The 26738-nt window shown below is 28.4% G+C and overlaps 1 protein-coding gene and 1 long non-coding RNA gene across 3 annotated transcripts in view; one reads left to right on the forward strand and one right to left on the reverse strand.

Moving 5' to 3' along the window:
* LOC122270675 (uncharacterized) overlaps positions 1-26738 on the reverse strand; it is a 231694-nt gene that overhangs the window by 147618 nt on the left and 57338 nt on the right. The gene's annotated exons all lie outside the window — the stretch shown is intronic.
* Positions 10589-26738, forward strand: part of LOC107441432 (delta-sarcoglycan) — a 72537-nt gene continuing 56387 nt past the window's right edge. Inside the window, exon 1 of the mRNA XM_043049169.2 lies at positions 10589-10718. The gene's annotated coding sequence lies outside the window, so the exon portion shown is untranslated. The remainder of the gene's footprint in view (positions 10719-26738) is intronic.

The raw sequence follows: 26738 nt of genomic DNA on the forward strand, positions 1-26738 counted from the left end.
AAGTAAAACAGAATGAAAGTGTTTTCTTTATTCTGATTCACTTTAGACGTTAGTGTAAATTCTGTTCTGCTCAACGTGTCAATGAGCATCCTAATAAATTGTTTTTAAAAGAAGCGTTTGAAATAGCTCTTTAATTACGGAGTTTAGGTTCGTTTTTTATCTTTAAAATAGAGTATGCACTACTGTTTTTATTCGTTTTTATGGTTGCGATAAAATTAATGAAAATATGTTTTTTCATTTGTATTTCATGTTAGGTTTTGTGATAGGTTGTGAATTAATCCTGCACAAATACATAGTTAATTATGCAATAATTTTTAAAGCACATTTCAAATGTTCTTTAATATTGAATTATACTCTCTGAATATGTTTTCATAAAAATTTTTTTAGTAATTTTTGTTAAATAAAACAAAATAAAAGCATTCGGTTTACTCAATTATACTTTGAATGTTTACTACGAACTGTAAAAATTCCGAATCAAATTGCTGTAGAAAAGTAAAGGCACTTAGGGTACTACTACTTTTTTATTGCAAAATCCTTTTTTTTTCTGAACATGTTGCGGAACAAAAAATCTGATATACCATAATTTTACAGTAATAATTAGCGTAAATCTCTGAATCACTCTAATTAAATAAATATTACCTTAAAAGTTACGGTATAATATGTAACGGTAAAAATGCTTTTTATCGTAAAATAGATTTCTTGTTTAATGCACCCAAAGTGTCAATAGTTTATACCGTAATTTTTTACAGTGTAGCCTGTCTTAATTTAGTAAATACTGTATGTAAAATAAGTGTGAAACAGAGCGTAAACATCTGTTCCGTAAAAGGAAAAAGAAATCGGATGAAGTTTTTACTCCATTTTCTCAGTTTGGTTTTTCATCTAGAGAGTTTTTCATCAGAAGAGTAAAAACAACTATTTTCATTCATTTTTGTGATATAGATATCGATAGATATTGAAGCATAATTTAATTTTAATTTTTCATCAATTTCTAAAGTATATTTTTTTTGTTTAGTAATAATGAATTATCTTCGAGTTCATTTGCATTGCATTTAATTTTTTCTGCAACTTTGGGGGAGTAAAACAGGTTGAAAACATTTTCTTTATCCGGTTTTATTTTATATATTAGCTGTATTCCGTTTTACTTTTTCACCTTTATGAGCGTCCTACAACTAGAAAAAATTCTGGTAAAATTACCGCACGGTATGGTTATGACATTTTCGGTAGAAAGAAAAAAAAACATAATTCTGGTTGATAAAATCAAAATATACGGTTTTTAAACCATTCATTTGATAGTTTTTCCGTTCATGTGTAATAGTTTAACAAAAACTTTGATTTTCAAAATTATAGTTCTCATTACCACACATTTAGTAAAAAAATGCAAATCGAAAAGTAAATTTAACCAAAGAAATGTCTTTCATGTCATGCTCTAAGGTACCATGATAAAGGTTACCAAATTTTATCACATATTATCAAACCATATTTTATTGTTAATGTTACCAAAATCAGACTAAACCTCTTCGTTAAAATTACCGAGCTTTTTGGCGCTACCATAGAACCAGAAATATTGTAAATTTTAGCATATTCAAGTAGCCATGCTGTTCTATTTATACATTTTTGAGGGATATGTAGTTTTTAATCACGTATAATGTAGTTTTTAATCACGTTAATCTCAATTATTATAAATATACATCATTACATATTAACTGTTGCATTCTTTTAAAAAAATACTGTAACTAAAATAATATGGAATAATAAAATAGCTTGAAAAATTGAAAATATATTAACAAATTCTCATGCCGCATTAGCTTGTTGCAACCTCCAATTAGAAAGTCAGGGTTTTCTAACTTTTAAAAAATATGTCTCAAAAAATACATTGGAATAGTTATAAAAAAATTTTACCCTGCGATGATGAAGAATATTGTTGTTACAATAAGGGCTAATAAAGTTTTAAAATGTAAAAACTTCAACCCATGTATTCTAAAAACTGAACTGTGCAATAATTTGCTTAAATTAGTATAAATTTCAGTTATGAATGCTAATTCATTAAAATGTTCAAAAAAACACATTTCTTTCCTACTCTTTATAGCTACTTAAAAGTTTAGTGCTGCCTACTTATTGATACGTATCAGCCGTAAAAATAGTTTCTGGTCGTAATATGTTGAGAAATAGTGATTTACCGTTTTAGAAGTTTGATCATTATACGTAAAACAATTCTATAAAAAAATTTTGGGGTTTTTGATTTCAAACTTAGATGGTTAAAACATAGTAAGTGCATTTTTTGAAGAAAAAAAACACTTTATTTAACGCATTAAAATCCATTTTTATATTTTAAATTTAAATAACTCCGCGTTCCTTCCATAAATACAGAGAAAAATGACTCAATTTCCGTAATCAAAACGATGTCCAAATTATATTCATTTAGCACTAGTAATCTTAATTTCTATAATTCGACTTTCTATACTTTTTCTCAACCATGCACTAATATTTAGACACTTTTTTAGTACTTAACATCCTCAAAAACTCTTTTGAGTGTTACAATAACTTTAAACAATGAATTAAAATCTATACAATGCGAAACTGCATTTAAAAAAAAGTATCCAAATAAATTTTTTCTATTACATAATTCTTATCAATAAATGCTCCGCTGCATTTGAAATCAAAGTTGAATAATAATTCATAATTTTAAAAAGAATGAGTACTCATAAACTGTATCGAAATTTATTAACTATGTTGGCAATGGTCCAATATATTTTGAACAGTGCTTCAGACTTATGTTATTGTCTTTAAAAAAGTGAACATAAATTAGATATCATTTTGATACTTTTAAACGATACTTTTGAAACATAACTCTAACCGGTTTAATAGTTTCAAAAAGGGAATTACTCTAAAAAGACAGAATACGCTGCCGTTCCGCCGAAACGCTATGGAGCATCCAGGTAATTAGTGAAGAAGTTCTTCCTATCCATGCAAAGGGGGTGAACACCTCTTCTAGTTATTTATGATTGTAATTTAAAGCTTAAATTACATCGCTTTCAGGAACACCTCATTAATTACAACTGCCCGACTTTTTCATCGCGTTCGAATTGGGTGTAGAGAAGTGAAAAAATTCTTTTTTTAACTTTTAATTCTGCCTTCCTTTCATGTAAATTCTGAAGCACGAAAGCAAATGATTCGATGGTTTTGTAAAAAAAAATTACTATCTTTTCTCTTCTACTGAAAGAGAAAAATTGTCGTAATTAACGCTTTTAGGTGTCTTTCTTCGCCTACAGTTGCTTCGCAAAAGGGAAGTTGATGAAATAGGGATGCATATTTAGCTCCTTAAACTTCATCAAGTGTGAAAACTTTATTTTATTTGGCGAGAGAATTAAGTGTTTCCATGGAATAGAGAAGAAAGGCAAGTAATTTGTAAATATTGTTTTCTCTTTTAGGCTCCTTAATTTCAGAAAGTCCCTTCTTTGAATATTAATCTTAATATTCTAGAGTAAAAAATAAGCCTTAAGCCGCTACGTGAGTTCGAAAAAAGATAATAAAAATGTCAAAAACGGCATAATTATAATTAGAATTGATGAAATAAAAATTTTAACTATTTATATCAAAAAATTTCCCTTGTTGTTAGAAAAAGAGATTTTTAATTGTAAGTAATTAAAAATAATTCGATCTTCTTTGAAAACGTTTGAAGAGATTATCGGGAGAGACAAAGGTGAAATAGATTTGTGTTTTAAAATCCATTCAGTGAAGAATGAAAAACAACGGCCTTTTGAAAATCCTCCCTTTACAACTTCTCAAATAAAGTTCAAATAAAACACCTTAAATCAATCATTGTGAAGCATTTTTTTATTTCATGATCTCAATTCAGAGTTTTTTGTTTTTTTTGTAATGAGTATCTCTAAAACATAGTTTTAGAGTCATGGAAATCAGTAAAGTTTTTTTAAAAAAATCATACTGTGCTTTAGAGATCACAATTAAACAAGTGAAGATTGAACAAAATCATCAGTGCAATCTAACCGTCATTCACTACAAGGAAAAAATTATTATTCTCTATGGTAATAACATTTCTGGTAAAGAAAAAAATACTCTTGGTTGTAAAAACCAAAATATACTCTATTTAAACCATTCATTTGATAATTTTTCCGTTCATGTGATAACGGTTTATAGAAAATTCTGATTTTTGAAATAATAGTTCTTATTACAGCACATTTAGCATAGAATACTTAATTGTAAAATGAATTTGACCAAAAAAATATGCTCTGAGCTATAATGATAAAATTAATATGTTGTTTAATCTTACCAAAATTATCAAAATTTATCATATTCTGACATCTTTAACCAATTTTTTTTCTTAGTTTAATTATCAGTGTTTAAAAAGCACTGATTTAGAAGAAGGTAATTTATTTTATTTAAGATAAATTTATGTAATAGTTTATTGAATGTAGTGCAAAATTGTAATCTCACAGTTCTAAAATATCTCAATGACTCGTAGCTCCATAATCCATAATATTTCTAAATCAAAAATGGCTCACATGCCTGAAAATAAATTCATATCACTTATTTATTTCATTTTACTTAAACCATAATCCAACCAATTTTACAACAGTCGTATATATTATTATACAAATGAATGAAAATTGGATAAACTTGCAATAATAACTGTTAGGAAAGTTTCAGAATGAACATAAATTTTCAATAAAATATTTAAATCAATTTTATAAAACATATTATTTAAATCTTAATTTTTTTAAACTGATACATTTTAGATTCTTGAATTTAATTTGAAAATTTTAAGACTTTGAAAAAGTGTAGAGTGTATTTGTGAAAAAATAAAACAAATCTAATATTTTATTTCTTTTTATGAACAATCAATAAAAAAAATTTACATTTAAAAAAAAATTAAAAAATGGTTGGAATGCAGAATTGGAAGCTCTTTAGATTAACGATGAATTTCGTTCAATTTTGCTAAAAACCACGTTGTGTTTATGATATTTGAAAACAAAACTGCATCATCTGATAAATTAACATTATTAAATGCTTGAGCTTTAGTGGCTCAGGGGATTTGAGCTTTCGCCTTCCAAAGAGGTGAACCGGGATCGAATCCCAACATGGCTGGTCAATACGAATTCCACACCCAGCTCCCACAGTGCAGACGTAAAATGTCCTCGGTGGTAGACGGATCTCGGGTTAGACTCCCCTTGTCGTCAGGTTAACGGTGGGAGGTTTTCGTGGTTTTTCTCTATATGTAACGCAAATGCGTTTTATTTTAATCAAAAAATCCTCCACGAAGGCAAATTTCTCACAAATACTTGATTTACGAGTTCCTTTCCCTTCTGGATTGGGTTCAAAATTACAAGGTTACAGAGCTGAACAGTAGTAGTAGTGAACTCAAAATTACGTCGGCTGTTCTAAGATAGTTATAAAATATCAAACATTCGAGTCTTGGTGACTCGGAGAATAGAGCTCAGGGGTAGACACAGGTTCGAATCCTAGTGGTGGCTGTTTGAAACGAATTACGCTCCAGATTCGCACCCACCACAGTGCTGACATAAAATAGATTGATCTAAACAGTAGTAGACAGATCATGGGTTGGAATCCTGTTGTTATCGGGCTAACCGTGGGAAATTTTCATTTTTTTCCTCTAAATGTATCGCAAATGCGGGTGAATTTCAACAAAAAGTCTACCACAAATGCTTGGTTCTCCCTTTGTTTAATTCTGGAATTCCTCTGTCTTTTGGGTTTGGGTCCAAAATTACAAGTCTACGGAGTTGAACATTTTTAGTCATAAACTCAGAATTAGGTTGACTGTCCAAACGCCTGTTATAAAATAAAACATTGAATGATATAAAGTGTTAAGTTGTTTAAAAATATTTGTAAAAAGCCTGACAATCTACTGGTCTTTGGCTTCAAAAGTAGCCAAAAATTTACAAGTTCTCCAAATTTTAAATTTCAATCCTCATAAAATCTTCATATAAATAAGGTTTTAAATTATATTTTTTATTGTATTACGAATAAAAATATTGTGGCGTGTATGACCTAAAACTAGTATTATATATTTTCAATTTTAAAACAAAACGTTAACGCAAAAGTACACTTTTTAATTCTATGTTTTTGGTATGATTTCCCGAAAAATGACAAAAATTTCTCTCACGATTAAAGTATCATCTGTAACACAAATAAAAAGCAAAACTATTTTCTGAGTAGGAACAAAACGTGCGGAGTATTTTTAAAAGACACTTCAAATTTCCGGAAAAATGATTAAAAACCTCTTCAGACTGCGAAATGTCTTCATTTTATTTTTCGATAAAAAAAAAAACCCTCCTCTTTCCGCAGTTTATATGACCCAAAAAATTAATACCCGGATGATGATGATTTAAAATAATCTCTTTCCCTTAACTCTGCCCTTATAATTTATCGAAGTAATTTTTTGTAGCGGTAGATGGGCAGTAAAATTTAATCGCACATTTTAGAGAAAAAAAAGTTATGAAGCGTTTCTTGCATCTCCTGTTCTAGAAAAGCGATTAGAAGTTGTCCTAGATTTTCTACTTTGGCGTGTTTTTTGGCAGCATGAATCATTGGGTAATATGGCAGTAAACATTAAAATTAGGATTATTTTCTGGATTCTGGAGTTTTTACCTAGCTTAATTTAAATACAAAAATGTGTTTTATTTTCTCTTTTTATGAAGTTCTCTTTGTGCCTAAACAGTTTTGTGTTACCTTTTGGAAATATAAGCTGTTTTAATAACTCGTTAACGAGATGAGAACGAACCAAAAAATATTATTTTAGTTTGTTAGATAAATAATAAAAAGTTTCCAGTCTTGAAACTCTGCTCAAAGTTTTAGCGAATAGTTTAGCTCTAATGAAACTCTGATTAATTGGGTATAATATGAAAAAAACACAACTACTTCGATTTAGTAGGAACAACATATGACGCAATGCTAAACGAATGGAATTTAGTTGTTGTTTATTTAGTTATTGTTATTAGTAGTTGTTGTTATTTGTTTTAGTTGTTGTTTATTTAGTTGTATTTAGTTTCAATAACTTTTCTTTATAATGCAATAAAATCTGGCGAGCAGCTATTTAAACAATCGAACACTTCGTTTGTTTATTTGTGGCTTGAAGTTAGGCTCGCAGAAAATGCCGTTCATGGGTTAAATTTAGTAGGAACAACACAACCTGTGACGCAGGCTATATTATACCCAATTACCAAGGTCTTCTGTTTATGGGAAAATTTTATTTTTGTATATAAATGCATCAACAAATGTTAAAACAAAATATATTGTTAAACATCTATAAATGCGGGTCTTATATATATATTTGCTTTCACGCTTGACGCCTCAAATAATTGTTTATTTGAATTTTCCAACATTTTAATGTAACTAGTAAGCCATTTTTATTCATTATTTTACATTTTAATAATTTTGTATTTGTAAATAAATATTTAAATGTGAAAAAAATTTATATTTAAGAAGCATTAATAGTTAGTTAATACGCGCATAAACGTTAACATTTCTGAATCTGGATTTTGTACCAAACTTAATTTCAATGCAAAAATGTGATTTCTTTTCTTTCCTTTTTTTATTAAATGTTTTGCGCGTACAGACAGTTTTATGCTCCATTCAATAATGTATGATGTTGATAACTCATTAATGTGATTAAATTAGAAGAAATATTTTTTATTGCCTTAGTGGACTAGAGATAAAAAAACAAAGATACGGGGCTAGGCTTAGAATATACTTAACTTTTTCTAAAGTTTAAAAAAGCTTTTTATAGGAGCACTCACGATGAAACTTCGATAAGTAACTAGGTTTTTCCGTCAATAATAGTAGCCTTTCAGCGTGTTTATACATGGATACACTCTTAAGCTCGGAAACAAAAACATTTATGTGTAGAAAAATATCGACCTATTTTTCAAATAAATTTGATACATTTTAACTTCAATATTTGTTTCATTTTAATGTCCGTTATTTTTTATCACAAATACTTTTTTAAATTTGTTATACCACATAAGAATTTTATTACATAAAAAAATATTTAAATTCAAGAAAATAAAAAAATAAGTATTTAAGGTATCCGGCTAAGTTTAGCAATATATTTTTCAAAAACATTAAAATATTACGCCATTTTTTATTGTTAATCCTATTGGTGCGTCTAATTAAGAACTGAAAAATCAAAATAATATTTAAAAAATGCGACATGCTTTCATTTACCTGATTATTTCTCATCTAGTTTATTTGCAGTTATTAACAAGCAATTTATAATTTCGGTTACTTATAAGTCCAGAAGTTCAACTTATGGCAAATTCTTTACAGAACGTAAAATTTTTAAAAACCCATCCGCCTTAGCACCAAAAACAAGGTATTAAAAATTGATTTAGCTTTCTGTAATAAGCTAAATGAAATTCTTTTTATAAATCAATCTCAGTCGCGAGAATATTTTCACATAGCAATTCGAGAAAAAAAGCCCTATAAAAAGTTAATTTACTACTTTTAATCGGGCAATAGAGGGTCAAAAAAATTCGCAAGTGGTTTTTAAAAAATTACATGCAGCAAGCGTGGACGTGGAATGAATGATAAACAACTGAATGATGAACCTTTACTTCTAACAGAATAAGTTACTTAATCGGAGCTTCACTACCCAGAGAGTTTATAGGCAGGGAAAGTGTTTTTACAGAGATCTAGAAGCCCTCAAAGATGGAGACAGTTTTTGACACTATTAGGATAAATTATCCAAACAAATTATTTCACAACTTAAAACTGTTCTGTTTTGTTCTCACGAGAAATAAATAAATTCCTGTAATAAATAAAGAAGAGAAAAGACATTTTTAGTGTATGGTTCATTCAGCCGAAATTTGTTACGTCAAATCACAAAAGAGACCCATGGTGCTTAGTTACAATCCTTTCAGGTACAAGTAATGTTATGTATATTTAAGTACAATAAATTATTATTGTAATATTTATTGTATAAATATTATATTATTATCGTTATTGTTGATAACTGATATTGTTAAATAATTATTAATTGTTAAATAAATTGTTAATTTAGTTCATATTAGTTATTTAATCGTTATAAAAGTTAGGAATTAGAAGAAAAGCAGACATGAAAATCAAAAAGTAGTAGAAACACCTGTCATTTTTGGAATGATAAACATAATTACCCGTTGCAAGAATGAATATTTGTGCTATGCAAATAGTTTGAAAGCACTTTTGCAAACATTAAGAACAGCTCAATGAACGAACTATGCTTTTTTTTATATAACAAGGGTGGTTCTTTTTATTCTTTTCATAGTTAAAGTTCTAAATTGATGAGGAATGGAAATGGCATTTTTAAAAATATTAAGATTTATCAGGAAAAGTTCTTATCTAAGTTTTGCTTAAATCTTAATAGGGTCATTTTTTTCTCGTTATGTCATGTTAAAATATCTTTGAGACAGAGATTGAGTTACGAATTTCAGTCATGTAGCTTATTACCTAATATTAACTTGATTTCTGAGACATTTTTTTAGTGGGAAAGTTAGAGGAAGTTTCCGAATTCTTACATCAAAACAATTTCATAAATTTGGACTTCTTTTCTTATAAATATAAAAATTTTAGAAATTCTGTGTTTATAACTATAAATATGCTTAATGCAAAATTATCAATGAAGGAATGCGTAACGCAATAGAGAAAATAGCTCGTCAGTAGCCTTTAATGTTGATCCCATGCAGACCTTTACCGTTACCTACATTAAGGATAATTTTCTTCGATGGATCACATTGTCTCTGATTGTTTTTTGGAATATAAAATGATCTAAGATCTAAGAATGATCTACGAGGTTTTGGCAATAATCAGTGAACTAGTAGCATGAGAAGACTTATCTTTTAGCAGCAAATTAAAAAGCCAAAAATGTTACTGCGTAGAGAAATGTTAATGAAATATAGATTTAATTTTTTTTTTTATGCTCGAGAACAAGAAATAAGAACAGGACATAGTCTTCATTTCCCACAATAGAAACAGAAACTTTAAAGATCATTTATTTAAATGTCATGTTTAAACTGAATAAATGAAATAAGAAAAACTAAAAAATAGTAATTATTCAGTAAAAGAAAGCAGTTAATTAGATAAAAAAAATAATATCTTAGCCTTTAAGTTACTATTAGACATAAAAAAGAATTGAACATTTAATATGTTTTCCATTTGAAAAGAAAATGATATGAACTTATAAAGTTTTATATTTAAATAAATTCCCTTCTTATTTCGAAACTCTACAAGATTCGAAACAAGAGAAAAATCTTTGGGAAAACGCTGGATCCAAATAGAAGCTCTCGAATATTTTGCCACCTTTCATTTTGCCGGACACAAAGTGGCAAGAGGGACGATAGTTTGACGGATAGTACAATATTTACTTTCAGGAAGCCGGATTTCCCTTATTTAACCATCACTCACATAGCTTCGGTGCAAGAGAAACTCCTCGATTAAAACTCTAACACGTGGAAAGATGGGGCTGGTAGCCTTGGCAACCAAACAGACCCGCCCATCAACGTATTACGTAATATGACACGCCTTATTACTGATATCAGTACCGCCATCTATCGCCGAGTGTTGTAGGCGCGTGGAGAAGTATCCCTAGCTTTAAGAAGCCAGTGTTAAAGACAGAGTGGAAAATCTTTTCTGATTGCATCCGGCGCTCCTGGACTTTCTCGACTTACAGACAGTGTGCGTGTCTAAAGGCGGCAACGTTTGATCTTGAGGTAAGCATTCTTCAAATTAGTTTCGAATGTAAAAGTTTTTTTATGCTCTTATTTCTCAAATTCCTCTAAACTTTAGCTGAGAGTCGTTGAAAATTAAATCTTTGTCACGATAGAAAATTATATGGAAGCCTTATTCTAATGTTTACAAAAATAAGAATTTCTTTCTTTCTTTATTATTAATAATTTTGTTTTTTTTTATGCAAAAAAGTAGAAAAAAAGTATGAAATGATATTTAATTAATATTTTCAATAGTTCTTTTCATCATGGAAACGTTACAAAGCAATACACGTCTGAAAAAGTAAAATAACTACGTGTTATATATTGTTATGTATAAAAGAAAGTCTGTAAATCTGTAAAAAAAAAGAGAAAATTACAGTTTTATTTTTATTTAAACCACTTAGGGCTGACTTTTAAGTATTTTTTATCGTACTTCAGAAAAAAAACTTTTGAGCAATTAAAAATCAAATAAAATAATTAATTATAAAATATATTGGGCATAAAACCTTTAATTTAAATGAGGATGAATTGAGAAAATTAAAGTTATTTAATAAAAATCCTTGTATTACATATTATACTTTTTCTGGTTATGTTATTTTCTTATACTTATGTTATTTTCATTTCTTTTAAAGTCCTTTTAAAACAATTTATTTGGAAAAACGTTCTCTTTGCGATTAGACGGAACTCAGTGATTGCCCTTAAATATATTACTACGATTTACTACGATTTCAGCTCTGTCGAGACAACAAAAAGTCCTCAGTAACTTTTAGCAAAGTGCTTTGATAATGATTTTGGTAAAATTAATGACAAAATACTGTTTTAATATCTGATAAAATGTGGTAAAATTTGACAATTTTGACATCATACCTTAATAGGCATAGGCATAAACAAAATTATTCGCTTAAATTTACTTTGTAGCTTTGTATTTTTCACTCAATGTGCGGTAAAAAGAACTATTAAAAAAACGTAATTTCTGGTAAACCGTGACCATATAAAAAGATTTGATTTAATATTTTGATTTTATTAACCAAAGTTATGCTTCTTTTTTCTAGAAATATCATTACCATACAATACGATAAATTAATTAGAAAATTCAGAATTTTTTCCCCGTGTACAGGTCTTAAAATTACTATATTAAAACTGAAAAAAATATTATAAAAATAATATTTAAAAAAAATACGATTTCTGTAATCATAACTTAAATGTAAAAACGAAAATTCGTAATTAAATATGTTTACTTTCATTAAACAAAGGTAAAATAGTTATTAAGAAAGATCGAAAGCTTAAGATATTAGTATTTGAATACAATAAGCAATTTTTTTTATTACTTGAATTGAATCAGAGTGCCAGTAAGTAGCTCCTTTAAGCATTTTATATCTTCATTTTTTAATGTGTCATAAACAGAATCATCGGTACTAATGTTGGTTTAATAACAAAACATGTAAGTAACTAATATTTTATGAACTCAAAATTTTATACTTTATCTAAAAAGGCATTATTTTAAATTTTACTTAATTACCTTTCCTCACGATGTTGTAACCTTTCCAAACGACAGCTCGCATTTGTGTTACTACTTTATTTTAATCATTTCAAGGTTTTAACACACTACGCCCCCCAATTATCACAATTATTAGTCTGCGGAAAAAAAATCTGACTCGATACATAATAGTGATTTGTTAAGTGTGGCAATCTTTTATCAATCACTATGAAATTTAATTCAATTATCCGGGCATGCATGAATAACAAATCTTGAAATAACAAATCTTAGAAAATTATTTATTTTCAAATAAAAAAAAGAAAGACAATTTACATTTAGGAAAACTTGAACTTAATTAATGAGCGAAAAATAAATTAAAGAAGGCATGATAAGGATATCAACTGTTTGAAAGTGCACAGTACGCAAAATAAAAAACGGATCACCTCGAATAACTTTTGTTCTAATGATTGGTTTTTCTCGTTCTAGGACTCAATTTTAAGGTTTCGAGAGGGCCTGACAACAAATAAGCTAATTAATTAGTGCAGATGATATTTTAAGTTAGGAATTGAGACACAAAAATGCACTTTCTCGGAATAAACAGACGTTATTTCGCAGTATTCGGAGATCTGACCCCCAAAATACAAGGAGGGAGACGCAATCTGGGAAGTATGGTTTCAAAGTTTTGTCAAGAAAGCAGTCCAAAGTTTGGACCTCTTAATGTTAGTTTTATTTTTTGCGTATTTCACCATATCTCGAAAAAAATTTAAGTGAGTTCAAAACATTTTGTACACAAATATAAAAATCGTTTCTTCAAAGATAATTCCATGTAAAATATAACTTTCAGTACACATTTGTAATTTTTTATTACTTTATTTAAAAAGTGTGGAAGAAGTTTCAAAATTGCAAAGTATAAAAATGTTCATATAAGTTTAAAGAATGTAATTTTAAGGGTCACTCAACGATATTTTCAACGCTAATGTTTTAAGAAGGTTAGTTGTGATTGCAGTATTCTCTACACTGATGTTTTTCTTAATTTTCCCTATTTGGGTATTGCTACAATAATAACCAGTAAATATTCATATTAACCAAATCATAAAGTTAAATTGAAATTGGAATTTCATAAGAAAAAATTTCTAAGAAAAAAAAAATTTCTTGCTTATCATCTAAGTAATATTTTTTAAGAGAAAGGTGTGCGTGTTTATGAACCACCTATGCTAATCTCACGATTCACAGCCTTAAATACTTTTTGAAAAATGCATACTCAAATATCACGAAACAAAGTGACAAAGTGACATAATTGTTTCCTGATGTAACCTCCGAGCAAACATTTCATCAGAGTGACAAAATAATTATTGTCACTTCTCCAAAGAAATTAATTTCTTCAACATTAAGGAAATAATTCGTCGCTCTATTTGACTTTTTTAAAAAAAAAAGCTTCTTGTGCCTAATGCACTATCTATTCTAATAATCACTTTATAGTGGGCAGAATATAGGTGGATCAATGTGATCCCAAGAACACCAGAAAGACTGAGAGATAAATTACACCTGTGCCTGAAACAGGATTCGAACCCGCGATCTCCCACAAAGCACTAAGATGAGATCCTGAATTGAGGAACATTTTCGTCATAAATTTGAAAGTTCGCGTTTCATTACAGGCCACTTGATTTTGTGAGGAATCAAAATTGACGAAATACAGCTCGAGGTTTGCTAAATCGTCACAAGTGAGAGTTTAGTTTCTGAGAATGTGGGACAAACCTACCACCCTTCACACCTACAATATCTGAAATGAGACAATGTTCCTTTACCACTTTAAATAAGAGCACTTCAAACGGTACTAAACAGACAAACCATTATAAAAAGTCTGTTCAATCTGGGTGCATGCACAAGTAAAAAATAACTCCCTTTTTAGCACTTGATTATATTGATGTCAACTGACTCAAAATTTTTATATTTTATTTCTACTCAGTTTTTAAGAAAAGAGTAAACATAAAAAAAATAATATTCGTAGGAAATAGCAGAGTCCAAGCAATAAAATTAAATACGCGTTTAAAACGTAAATTCAATCCATATTTCCATGTCTATCTTTAAACCCAGTATATTTTACATATAATAACTTTGAATTGAAATTAAGCTACGATATATTTATCATACATTTCCGCATTCAAAAATTTAAGTTCTCAACTATCTCAGTAATTATTTATTTAGAGCTTGACTAAGCTTTCATTGAACAAAAACGTGATTTTCATTCCGTACTCAAACTGATGATTGAATATTTGAAGCCGTGCATTTCTGGTATTTCTCTATAATACAAATACTAATTTATTCACATATTTCTACGAATATATACATAAATATTAATGTAGTCACAATCAAATAATTCAACAAATGAACATATCTACTTGTTCGAAAATTGAATGTAAGGCACTACTTCGGCTTCAGTTCGGTAAAGTTACAAAATTGCTTTCTGAACCAAATAAGTCTGATAAGTTTTAATTAAAGGCATCGAAAACTAAAAATAAGAAAATTATTTTCATCATTTTAGCCACATTCGCGAGATTAGAATACATTGAAAATTTCATGAAGTGTTTCATGATTTAGCATTTAATTTCTCAATTGTAAAACGTCAAATGCATTCGTGAGTTGCGATATTTGGTTATTTTACTTTGTGTTTAAAAAGTATAAACTAAACTACATATTTTAATAAGCATTAAATATTTTAAATAAAGCCCGCTAAAATATTTAAATTAGAAGAATAAATTTAAAAAGTTTTGTGGATATTTTGCTTACAACGAAGCGCATCAACAACTCGCTGAGGCTCACCGATCCCCAGAGTTGCATTTGGATTCAACAAGATACAGCAATTTTGAAATTTGGAACAATTTCGAAATTTGCATTTGAACTAAATCCCGCTTTTGAGCGCCACAGCATCACAATAAATAAACGATCAGTAAATAAATAATAAACACAATAAATTAAAAACAAAAGAATAAATAATAATTGTACAGGGTGCAAAATAAGCAAAGAACCACCCTGAATAACTTTTGATCTAATGATCGAATCTTCACGCTCTAGGACTCATTCTTAATGGTTCGAGAGGATGACCTCAAATATGCTAATTAATTAGTGAAGATGATAGTTTAAGTTACGAAATCAGACACAAAAACATACTTTGTCTGAATAAATATACGTTTTTTGCAACGGATTCAGATTTCTGATCTCCGAAATATGGTCCCCATAGTTTGATCAGGAGAGTTTGATCATAGTTTGATCTTAATGTTAATTTTACTTTTTGCGTATTTCGCCATACCACGAGAACTCTTTAAGAGAATTGAAAAATTTTTGCACACACTTATAAAATTCGTGTATACAAAGATAATTATATGCAAAAAATAAATTTTAGCATACATTTATTAATTTTAATATTTTATTTAGTAAAAGTCGAAAAAGGTTTCGAATTACACATAATTTTTAAAAGTATGTACTTTTACAAAGCAAAATCTAAAACTTGAGCGAAATCGGATGAATTGTTCAATTGTAGTAAAATAGACATGAATTAAAATTAAGGTGTCCAAACTTTTAACAGCTCTATTGATCAAACTATGGGAACCATATTTTCCAGATTGTGGCTGCTCTATATTTTGGGGGATCTGAAGTCTGAATCCCTCGAAAAAAATTCCTGTTTATTCAAACAAAGTACGTTTTTGTGTCGGATTTCACAACTTAAAATATCGTCTGCATTAATTAATTTACGTATTTAACAGGGCTCGAAAAAACTCAGAAATTTTACCCGTCCCCGAGGACTGCTTGTCCAACAATGCACCCGTCCTCCGTTGAAACTAACCCGTCGCTTTTAAATAAATAAAAATGTAATTTTCTCCTATTTTTTACAAACATTTATATAAATTGCGCAATGAATTAGTCGTTACTAGGATTACATTATACAGTAATAAAAGAAATACTAGGTTACTAATAGTAACCTAGTATTTCTTTTATGAAATAATTTAAATGACAAGGGTCAAGTTATCTGGAATGTCAAGTTATCCGAGGGTACTGCGTTTTTTAAATGAATCAAATATGACGTTTGCCAGTTCCACAATCAAGCCAATGATTTACAGAGGTTTCTGAACAGAAATCTGAAAGGGGTTTTCCATTTAGGTAGATGTTCATAATTGCTTTTAAAGCTTCTTGTTTAAGACCAGTACGTATTGTGTTTTTTTGTAAGTTTATTGCTGCAAAGCCCCTTTCAACCGCTGCAGTACTCCCAGACAGAGAAAACATCAATATATGCGCAGTATGTTGCTGTATTGTGGGTCATTTTGCTGCCTTGTAACTTACAAGACTCTTGTAAGATAACAAAAATTGAAAATGTATCACGAACATTAACGGGAAAATGGCTGTCCGCGCGGACGTCAGATTCGAGAAATTCGTTGTCCGCGGAGAATTTTTGACCGTCGAGGGCTGGCGGACGGGCTGTTTTTCGAGTCCTGGTATTTAAGGTCAACCCCTCGAACCATTACGAAGGAGTCTTAAAACGTGAAGATCTCGAGACGTTTTGATCATTGGATCAAAAGTTAGTTAGGATGGTTGATTTTTTTTTTGTCGCACTGTACAATGAAGTTTTTAAAGTTTCGCAGACTTAATCTAACTAATGTTTACGTTAGTTACTGTTTCTCTACAATTACTGCTAGTTACTGTTTCTCTATAAATTTAGCTAAGGCTTTACGTTAAGATGCTGAGGCTTTCAGGCCAGCGGGCATGTACGCGGTTGTATATTGCGGTGCAATGACATATTTTTTAAATCAATTCGTTTACTCTCAAAAATATTTGTTTTTTATATTGAACAATACTTATTTTCTTAAATAGAGAACTAATTTATAATTCTAATAATATTTAAGTAGTTTTTTCACCTAACTGCTAAAGAAAAAATGAAGAAAACTTTCAGAATGAGGTTCGTCAAACTTTCTGCTGTATTTTTTTTGTATTAAAATAACTTTAAATATATCTAAAATATTTATGTGCTCTTCCAAATCCCCTTCAATATGAAACACCCTGTATTTTGATAAAGAGGTGGAAAAAAAATTTCGTAAATAATTTAATGATGTTCCGAAGAAAGTAAATTAAAAGTTATTTAATCTCGTTTTACACTAAGCCTTTCCATTTAAATTTGCCTATTTTAAGTATTGTTGATGCATATCTCCAGAACTAAATAATATTTATTTCAAAAAAATAATTCAAACTTTTTGAAACTAAAAGAAATAAAATTTTCAGTTCTACGAAGTAATTCGATGATTTTTAAGATTGAAAAATCTTAAATTTCAACAATAGAAAACAAATTATTTGATCAAATGTACAATAACAAGTTTCAGTTACCTTAAAATTCTCCAAGAAAAAAATATACGAAAAGGATTAAATTACTTTGAGGCATAAAGACTTTTGTTTTTTAAAATCTATTTTATCCTCTATAAAAGGAACAAACATTTCCTGAGAAAAGTCTTATAAATTGAAAACTAAATTTAGCTTATGTATAGAAGAAAAATAAAGTTTTATTTTATAATACGTTTCTTACTAATAAAGTAATTTGGTCATATAAAATACAGAGAAAGCAAACAATTTCAATTATTTCATTCCACATAACCATTACTTACAAATATCAAATTTCAAGCCACTAATGGAAAAGATATAAAATTTTATGAAAGCCACAAAAAAATTTTTATTTTCAGTTTTCCGAAGCATCACGTGTCCTCTTTATATTGAATTGTTCGAAGAGTAATTTTTTTATGATAATTAAAGGTGATTTTTAATATAGTGAACAAATATTTTATTAAATCCAATATTGCTCATTCTGGTTCAATACCTTTTTGCTATCTTTCTGGCAGCAACATGATTCCATGGCCATAAAAGTTTTGTTCTTGGTTGGCAAAAACTGATTTAGGGGATTTTTGACCTTCTTATTTAAATTAAAAGAAAAACCAACTCGAAGAAACTCGAAAAATTTGTAGAGACCAAATCATTGCTATGGACCAGTGCTTCCCAAAGTGTGGTAAGCGTACCCCCAGGGGTACTTGAACAGTTTAGCGGGGGTACGCTTTCTTATGCGAAATATCTTGCAACAAACGAAAATTTCAAAAAACATTTATTTAAAACCAAAGCTAGCCATGAAAATTTACGATTACGTATTTTTCTATTGGCTATTTTTTGCAGAGTTACCAGTTAATAATTAGTGGTTTCAACAGCCAGTTGTGATATTTAACTTTTGTGCAATTTTTTATAGTAAAATAAATACATTCATCTTTTTATTAGTGGCACACAGCTTTACGAAAAATTTAGAAATGGTACACAAAAGTCAGAAGTTTGGGAAACACTGCGATAGACAATCCAGTTTTCATTTTCAGTGATGATGGACTTAAAAAATGTGTAATAAAGTGAATAACAAAGAAAATATATCTATGTACGAAACGAAGCAAATTTCTTTCCGTATGAAAATGAGGAACCCATATGTTAAGATTTGGTGATTAAACCTTAGGCTTTTCAAAGCATGTTGAATTCGATACATTTATTCTCTCAGAAATCTTACCAGTTGTTATTCCTCGGCTTACATCAATTTAATGACTTTATTGTGTATTCATCACCTTAAATTGGCGTGGAGCATCTTCGTAAATGTTATTCGAAATTTTGCCGAACCGAAATTTTGCAAACCAGTTTTGCCATTTATCTTAGTGGCAATGCATTTTCTCCAAATAGCATTTTTAACTTTCTGATAAAAGAAAAAGTAAAATATACCAAACATTTAGCTTTTAACTTTCCAGATTTGAAAGGGCACCAACCAAAAAATACTTTCGCCGAATCAATCAAACTTTTTTGCAAGCAAATCTTGCTATATCAACTGTTAAAATATGTAACAAATGGGTTAATTACATGATGGTCAAATATATATTATATGGCTTAAGGATAAAGTTGACTGTGAAAATATATAATTAAATGTTCTGTTGGGAAAAAAGCGAAGTCACTTTCCGAACAACCTAATAGTAAGATCAGGTTGGTAAAAAAAGGGGGATTTTTTCCCTAAAACCCTCCTTAGTTACCTTTCAGTTTTCAATTCAAAAACCTAATTTGCTGAATTGTTAATTTTTGTATTGTTAAATAAGATACTGAAATTTTGGATTATTTATAAAAAGGAAAATTTTCTAAATTAGAATTTAAATCGTTTCTAAAATTTATTTTAATTACAAAATATATTTATAAGTACATTATTAAACTGTGATTTTTTTGTGCATATACTTTCTTTTCCATCGCAAATGATTATTCAGATCATTGTATTAAATGTTATTCTTAATTAAACAGTAAGGTGTTCTTTTTACATTTCAAGGCGGAAATTGGGTCTTTAATTTAGCAATACTAATGTGCTTTGACAAAATTTTAAGAACTTCAAAAACCAATAAAATACTTTTTATTAACCTGATACAATCTAGTTTTCATAGCATTAAAACTAAAAAGCCTTAATAAATAATGTTTCCTCGCTTTTTTTTATTTATAAATATTAAAAATCAATCAATTTTTATCATTATAAAGCAAGATTAAATAGAATTATCTAATCTTATTTTGAAGCGTGTAAACTGATAAAATAAATTAACTCGAAATATGTGGGGAGATTAGTCCCAATCTAGGAAATATGGTCCAGTTTAATTATGCAGGAAAGCTGTCCGAATTTTATTTCCCTTGATGCTAATGTCACATTTCGCGTATGTTGCCATATCTCAGGTACATTTTAAGCCAATAACAAATAAATTTTATAATTCCAAGCTTTTTCTTAACTAATTTGTTTGTTCAAAGTAATTACAGATAAAAATTAGTTTTTAAAGAGTATTTTATTATCTTCTATTATTTAATTTCATGATTGCCGGAAATATTTTTAACTGTAAGGTGTCAAAATGTTTAGATAATTTTTTAATTAAAAACAACAACTCAAATTTTAAACGTAATCATTCGAATAGTTCTTGAGAAAACAAATTTAAAAAGCAACTTTTTGAAAGTACCTTGTTGTGTATGAAATAGGAGGTTTCATCCATCATATTCACAGTTATCTTGAATACTATTCTAAACCATCATTTTATCAACTGAGCATTAAAAGTATAATAAAAGTTGTAATGAACAGAAAAAGATGTATCTCCTTCTATGAAAGTTAAAAAGCAACAAATAAATATTCACTTTTAATAAACAACGGTGAAATTAGAAAGATAAAGCAAATAGTATTGATTAAAACTTAACGATCGAAAACATGATTCGATCCTTTTTTTAACTGCAACTGTCTAAAATACATTACAAATAAACTATTGACGAAAAAATATCAAAATATACTGAAACTAACAACAAAGTTAACTGAAACTATCTAAACACACTTCTCCTGAATTTTTTTTCATTTCTGCACTGAGGAAAAAAGCGTGATTAAAACTGACAGAATATGGTAACATTTACCCTGTTTCTGACTCAATGAAAACACCAAATATCTCGGTAATTTTAACCGAAGAGCTTCGGAAATGCTTTTGATAAGATTCACAATAAGATAACGTTTTACAATATGTGATAAAATGTGGTCAAATTTAGTAATTTTATCATGATACCTAAGAGCATGGCATAAAACCTATATTCGATTAATTTACTCATCTATATTGTATTTTTTACTAAATGTGTAGTAATAAGAGCAATACTTTGCGAACCAAACTATCTAGTAAACAGTTATCATATGAACAGAAAAATTACCAAATGAATTATTATACCATAAATTTTAATTAGAAATACGGTATATTCTAGCTTTATTAACCAAAATTATGTTGTTGTTTCTTTAATGACAATACCATGCAATACAGTTATTTAAAAAGAACTCCCTTCTCCATCTGTTGAACAAGTAAAAAAATGATCGGGAAGTTTTCTTTATTTTACCGAAAATGATACGGACATTTTATATGGAGCTGGTTCAAATTTTCACTTTAAGTAGATGAGAACGTCAAGTAAGTCATCAAGAACTAATCTCATATAACAATACCTAGATCGTGTCAGTAAAATCGAGGGCCATTAAGGCACATGCGAAATTCAAAATGATCGATAAGGTTAAATTAATTGCTTGTTTCCAGCTCGTGTAGCAATTTATTGAAAATTTAAACAAAGTAATAGTTTCCATAAACCGTAAGCATCGAAAATACATAAGTTTTACAATAATGGCATAATTTCCAGCAATTTTAATACGATGCTTAGTATTAAAATATTTTTGAGGTGGCATAAATATTTAATTTAACAATGTACCTACGCAAACATTTATCGTAATACAAATTGAACTGAGTTTGGACAGGCTTTTAATGAAAAATATAGACATGGTAGAATTGCGTTAATTTTGCATATATACTAACAGAATCATTAAAAAAGTATTGTCTTTGATTGCTACCTGTGATAATTCAGAAACTAAAATCAAAATCAAAACAATAAGTTAAGACGTATTTAATTCAAGAAAAATTCGTTTGCTTTATGCTAATTGATTAGGTACCTTTCTTTTTTTGGAATGCTTATTAGATACATAAGATGCGGCTAAAATAATTTCAAAATGCTTAAAATTTTAAAAAAAAAAACAGTTTAATTCATATTTATAGAAAATAAATTAGAATTTAATAAGATATTCTAAAAAAGGAGTTACAATTTGGGTTCCAATGATTCTTATTCAATCGTAATATTTTACAATTTTCGCTTAGTACTATTAAAAGAGAAAAATGTATATTACGATTTTCGATCGCTGCTGTTGTCTCTATTTAGCACTTATATATACTATCCATTTTTAACTTTTTAAATTAAACACTCAAAGCAAAAATTAAAAGTATCAAATTATTCGACTTTACTGTACCAAGAAGAAAACTATACTTAATTATCTATTTAGTTTTAAGTCTCACAATTGCTTTAAATTACGTATTCTTGTAGTATTCTTTCTAGATAAAATATTGCTTCTATGTTTCTGTCTATTTTTACATTCTGCAAATTACCCAATTTTATATTCAAAGAACATACTACAATTACATTACAAAAACATCTACCAAAATTTATGAAGCATATTTTAAGTAACATAAATTATTAATTAATTTACATTATATTAATTTATATAATATAAATTATGTATATTTAATAAACATACTGATAGATTATGTTTATTTAATAACTGAGATAATAATTTTTCATCAATCTTTCGTAACTAAAACTAAACAATTTCTTCATTTATTTGTTGAATAGTTTTATTATATCATATAAACTAAATTAATTTTAACAAAAATCCTGGAATTCTCTTGAATAACAAATGACAGAAAGATGTTCATAAAATTTAATTTAACTTACATGCTATTTGCTTTAAAACTACAGAATTCAAATAACTGATAAAACTTATGTAATGTTTTGTAATGATGCGAACAAACTTATGATAACAATCAAGGTGCAAAAAAAGTTTGAGCAGTCTTGAGAAATAGTGAAAATAGTCTCACTCAATATTTTTTAAAAGATATTCAATAATACCAAACTCGATATTTCACCCTCACGCCCTGAGGGAGAAACCTTGAAATTTTAAATATGAACCCATATTTTTATTGCAGATTCGAATTCTCCAGAAAAAAGTAGTCCTGTTAGAGTTATAGGTTTATACATTTTGTTTCAGAGACGGCGTTGTAACCCAAAATTTTAAAAGGGTATTTGAAATGTTCTTAACTGGAGACATATCAGATTGAAAGTAAAAATAAATAAAACTAAAAACGCTTCAGTATTTTTTGAATATTTTTTTTATGGAAAAAATCTATAAAAGAAATTTTTAATGGGTCTATTTTTATCTTCTTAGTGAAAAATATGGAAAAATAGAAATATATAAAACTAAAAATGTTTCAACCTCTTTAATCGGAAAAAAATTAAAAAAAATTTTTTTTCAATGTGTCCATATTTATCTCCTTAATCTAATGGGTCTTGAAATTCGCCATTTTAAACAGATTCACTCTATTTAGTTATTTTCAGTAACAATGGTGGTCACTCGCGACCCATCAGATTAAAAATAAAAAATAAATAAAAATCGATTAAAAAATTTTTTCAGCACGTCTATTTTTATCTTCTTAAAATAAAATATTCAAACTAAAAAAAAAAAAAAAAACTTTTGAGTTTTTTTTTTCCAGAAAAAAAAATCCGGAAAAATTTTTTTGTCTTCTTATCTGATGGGTCCCTAAACTTTCCATTCTAAAAAGCTTGTACCTTATTAATTACGGCACCATCGGTGAACCAAAATGCATAAATCTACCTTTATAATAGGGTTACTTTTTCCCGGAAAATCCGAATCGGCGAAAAATAGAGGTTCATATTTAAGATTTTAAAATCCTCCTCACCCTTTCTACTAGGAGTGGGGGAATATAGAAATTGGTATCATTGGATAGGTTTTAAAAAATATTGAATGCGTCTAGTTTCACTTTTCAAACCGATTTATATTTCTCGAGATCTTTGACAGTTTCCAATTTTTGAGTTATACTTCTTATGCGACTTCCAACAAGATTGCGTTAAACGTTTAACGCTACATTTTTATTGGCCGGGAAATCACGTGGTAGGATCCAGTTTTCCCTCATTCATTTCCTTATTGTTTTGGCTCTCACTCGCATAAAAATAGTAAAAGTCATTAAAGTATCGTTTTTCTATAAATATTTTTTTAGTTTGATTTGATACACATATAATTTAATAGGATAGTATTTTTTATTTTCAAATTTAATGGATAACAATTGTAAAAAAAAGAGTGAAAACAATCCCACGGACTATGCGACGGATTTAAGGTTATGTCAAGGTACGTCTCTTGTGAATATCAATTGATTGTTATGTTTTCTCTTTTGAAATTACATTATGACGCATTCATATACATTATTAATACAAATACATTTTCCATGCCGAGACGATGAGGCAACCACAAGCACTTCCACTGGTGCAAGAGGTCCACGAGGGAAAAATGCGCAATATTACGGTTATTACAGAGCACGGAAGCGAGCGGAGCAAGAAAAAGAGTCGTTGAATAGAACTAGTGATCCTTCTACGACTGCTTATTTTTCTACAATTAACGTCGCAGGTTACGAAGTTTAACTTCTTCCGCACGGAGGAACTCCATGCACTATTTTTTTTACACCTTGTCTGTCGGAAAATCATTTTAGCATGAACAAGAATCAATCCTAATGTATGTGCAATGAAAAAATTAGCCATGGAAGAGGAGAAGAGAAATTACAGTAAACAAACTCACATCCACATGAAATACTTGATTTTTTATTTCATTTTATTAAAAATTGTGCATGATGTCTGTTGAATAAGCTTATTATGCATATAAAGGAAGCACAATCCCATTTGTTTTCTTCTGAATAAAAATTTAACAAAAAAGCTCTCTTCTGTTTTCTCGTAATAGAATGAGTAATTTCATTTTTTCTTATAAAAGTCAACTTATTTGACTTAATAATCTATCATAACTCAACGTGAACTTCAAGAACAATATGAATGAAAAGTGATGCAAACATATTATCAATTATTAAAAGCATTGTAAATATTAGTCAACATTTTATAGAGGCTACAGAGGACTCTCAAAATCATGAAAATCTCTCGAAAAATCGATTTTCTTATTGTGACCATTTTATATTAACTAAATTATGTAAAAAAGGATAGTAATTATTAAAATCATAAGAATGTGTAGAACATTTGACAATATTAGTGTTATTTTGCTTTTTTTTTTATTGCAAAAACTTGTTATTGTGAGCGTTTTGTGTAGTGTTTCTCAAAACAAAAATTTTGCATCGAATTGGATATTGAAATAGTTCCATGCGCTGTAATTTTGATGACTATTCCATAAAGCTTTTTTGACACACTCTCTAGATCGATAAAAAAAGCTTGTAGAGAAAAAATTTCAAATTAAGGTGCCACAGCACATTTTATAGCCATTTCAATGCTCCAAAACGTTCATAGAGGGACGATTTTCATGTTTGTTTGTTTTTTGTAGAAAATTGTGTAAATTTTTTTCCTGAAATTTTAAGAGAAATGTAAATAGAGTTAAAATTAACAAATAATCTTTAAATTTAGGGAAAAATTCAGCGCAAGGAGCTTATTATTCAATTTTTCCAGTTTTGATTCTTTATTTTCTTTTACAATTAACATGTGCGAAAAGTTATCTCTCATCGAACTTTTTGCTACCATTTTAAATTAAAAAGAAATAATAGAATCTTATCTATGGCAGGTATTATAGACAGGTCTGAATAGGCAAAGCAAATAAATCCGTACATAGTTTGCTATTTAAAAAATTACTGTCCCCAATCAGGGAAATCAGACACTGTACTTGGTGTCAAATTAGAAAAAATGTTAAGGAAAAAGCATGATCTCACGTATATTTAATCAATTGCCGAACGTATATTTTATCGCGATCACTATATTTATCAGACCTTGGACCTTGTGCTCTTACATATACCAGCTATTTAATCACTAAAAATTGCTTAATGTGGAAATTTTGATCATAAAAAATCCATGTCAAAAATATTTTATGTCGGAGCACTTTAAAAATTTCTAACAAAAACAAAAACTTCAGGTTGCCTAAAGATGAAAAAATTTTTATGTAATATAGAATAGAATTTATATAATTCAAAAAATACACTCTAAAATTTAAGTTATGCTAATTTCAGTTTTCAATGCACAATATAATGTTTAAACAAAGGTCTAATTCTGAAAATTTTGAAAAAACTTGTTAATTTTTTAATCAAATCTCCTTTATTTTATTGCTAACATATCTCCAATCTATTTTCCTCCATCCGGTGAAGAAAGAAGCAAGTGACACCTGTGTGATCTATTGATGTATTTTATGATTTTTTTTATTGATTTTATTACCGCTTGTTTTTTATAAAATGGCATCGATAAAATATTTACGTCTTATTTTTATTCAAATTTAGTATAAAATAAATTTAATAGCTATGGAGCTTAAATCTTTTGCCATTGCAACCAGGGTCATCATATTTATAAATTTCATCATATTTATATTTTGTGTGCATAGATGATGTGCAAGATTGTAACCTACAAAATGTGCAGTGCCAGAAAAATACTTTTGAAGTAGCTTTTTAGTAAATTTCTTAGGGAAAGCTTGAGAAAATTGAAAACTCTTTGTGACAGTATTCCTGCACAATTTAACTAATAGTACGGTTAAATACAGCATGAAAATTTTGTGGCAGACTATAGCTGAACAAAGGCACGTCATGATTAAAAAGGGGTAATAAAAGAGTAATCATAATAGGTAAAAGGGAAAAAGGGTAATCATAATTGAAAAATTAAATTTCTTAAAGCATTATTTAAGCAGTATAAAACTTAGGAAAACATGAATCAAGGAACATTTCTTGATAGTGATATATGCACTACATGGAGAAAAAAAGCTCTTGTAAAATTACAGTAATGCATGGTAATGAGATTTCTGGTCCAAAAAAAAATAAAAAATATAAACATATATATATATATATATATATATATATATATATATATAGGTA

This window comes from Parasteatoda tepidariorum, chromosome 4 (genome assembly GCF_043381705.1).
Source record: "Parasteatoda tepidariorum isolate YZ-2023 chromosome 4, CAS_Ptep_4.0, whole genome shotgun sequence".
Lineage (NCBI taxonomy): Eukaryota > Metazoa > Arthropoda > Arachnida > Araneae > Theridiidae > Parasteatoda > Parasteatoda tepidariorum.